This window comes from Sinocyclocheilus rhinocerous, unplaced genomic scaffold (assembly GCF_001515625.1).
Source record: "Sinocyclocheilus rhinocerous isolate Xijiao unplaced genomic scaffold, SAMN03320098_v1.1 scaffold92, whole genome shotgun sequence".
Taxonomy (NCBI): Eukaryota; Metazoa; Chordata; class Actinopteri; order Cypriniformes; family Cyprinidae; genus Sinocyclocheilus; species Sinocyclocheilus rhinocerous.
In genome coordinates this window covers 195,695-197,932 of record NW_015655569.1, presented here as the reverse complement: position 1 = coordinate 197,932, position 2,238 = coordinate 195,695, and the positions used below count along the sequence as shown (strand labels likewise).

Below are 2,238 nucleotides of genomic sequence, written 5' to 3'. Positions count from 1 at the left end.
ATTTTGGTGATTTGGTGGGGGGGGGGGGGGAGTGTTCGTAGCGACTCTTAATTTTATAATGCAGTTTTATTATCTGTGAATTTTTTCACAGCAAAGCTCTTGTCTGTAACCCCTTTGGTTAGTCCGCTAGTAAGGAATGTGAAAGAAAGGCGTTCTTCATGTTTAAAATCATGTTCCTCGTCCAACTTTTGGAGCTTATAGGCATTATAAAATTAAGAGTTGTTACGAAAAAAAAAACCGATTGCGGCCCGAAGGACAGCGTCACCTGAATTCACAAATCATGGAGAATGATATTCGGTATTATTTGCATGTCTATGACAGCGCACTGCGTATCTAAAGCCAAAATAAATCTGAATATCAAACCGCAAACTATCTTTACTGCGGTCTCATGTCAGTAGTAGTACAGCTATTTCAGATATTATAAATTATATTTTTATTACTGTATTTGACAAGGGAAATACGTCATATATATATATAGTTTTTTAATTAATTAATTTTTTTATCGTTGACAGGCAGATGAATTGTAACAAGTGTCTTACCGTGCACGAGGAATGCAAACACTGCGAACAAACTACCGATAAACTTCTTTTTCAGACTGAATGCTCCGGTAAACACAGCCGCCATGGATGTTTCCGGGGTGTTGTGTAAAATTCGGTTCGCGTAAAAAACTGTTCCAATGGGCGGGGTTAGTACGAATATTCATAGATTCGTTCCACGGTGGGCGTGGCCTGTTGAACTACAAACAAGCGAATGGAAAGGATTGTGTTGTCTGTTCTTCAGCTCTTGTGTGATGAAACACAGACATGAGGGATTCTGTCTGATTAGCTACATATACCGTTCAAAAGTATGTAAGACCTGTTTTTTCTTTTATGTCTGTATGTCTTGCTGACAGTGATGTCTCTGAGTGCTGCCCATGTAACAATTCTGTCTCTCTGAATGAGCTGTCTGCCTGAAAATAAATGTGTATTAGGACATTTCTTTGCCCATGTAGACACACACCCACACCAACACAGACCAAACAGGCAGATGCTGTCAGTCTCCTCTGAAAAACAACCTCAACATGTTTACACTAAGGAGTGCCATCAGTATCAAACCCCTCAAGGACTTTAGCATGAGAGATGATGTTTTATTCCTGAGGCTTATTTCCATGGCATTATTCTATAAACCAATTAGTAGGCCTACTAACATTTGTTTATAGTTCTGTAGGCCAGATTCAGTAAGAATCATATAGCAAATTGATTTTTCCTCTTAATATTAAGGCAAATCATTAAAAATATTAGCACAAAACAGTGAGATGGTACCTCTATACCGCAAAAGTAATAACCCAGGCTGAGCTGGCCATTCACTGCTGAACTGCACTGAGATCTGGTTACTAGAGCTCCGCAGCACCAGACCTCTGGATAACATGGAGTTGTTGGCCAGAATTGAGGCCATGGGTCCGCCTAGATCCTCTAGAACCGCCTCCATCCCATCATCCAAACTCGCATTCAGCACCTGCAGCACAAGGGCAGAATCAGATCAAAAGGTAGGCTGTGATATTCCAGAATTACATGATTGCATCTGTGTAGATATCTATTAGGATCAGTTCAACTGAAATTGTGTTGTGGGTGCACTTCAGTGGATCCAGAATATGAAAGAGTGTGAGGAGGTTCTTCTGATCGGTTTGGTTGCATGTGTTTCTGAGATAAGCATATTGAACAGCGTTGTGTGAAGTGTTGAGCTGCCCGGTGTTGTGTAATATTCGGTTCCCGTGAAAAACTGTTCCAATGGGCGGGGTTAGTACGAATATTCATAGATTCGTTCCACGGTGGGCGTGGCCTGTTGAACTACAAACAAGCGAATGGAAAGGATTGTGTTGTCTGTTCTTCAGCTCTTGTGTGATGAATTATTTTGAAAAGGTAATAAAGCCGAATGTTCATACGCCCCGTTTAGATGTACAGCTGTTTATGTTATTCACATAGGCTAAAATGCTTATTGTTTCGCATGTGCTTTTATCAGAACGCTTTATCATGGCCATATGACAATGTTTTGCTGTGTAGCTTACGTGGATGATACTAAACACCAAACACAGCACGAATCGAACACATTTCTGTCGTTCCTCGTTGTTTTTTCTCGTTTATTTTCAAGCTGTAAACTGTGTCCCTAGCCCCAACAGTTTATGTTGCTGTGTATTTTTTTTGCTGCATCATAACTTTCACAACTTTTCATAACTTTAAGTGACTGCAATTAAACTCAAAT

The 2,238-nt window shown here is 40.2% G+C and overlaps 1 pseudogene; it reads right to left on the bottom strand.

The window, feature by feature from the left end:
* The window catches only part of LOC107718475 (uncharacterized), a 63,556-nt pseudogene that overhangs the window by 3,304 nt on the left and 58,014 nt on the right, over positions 1-2,238 (bottom strand).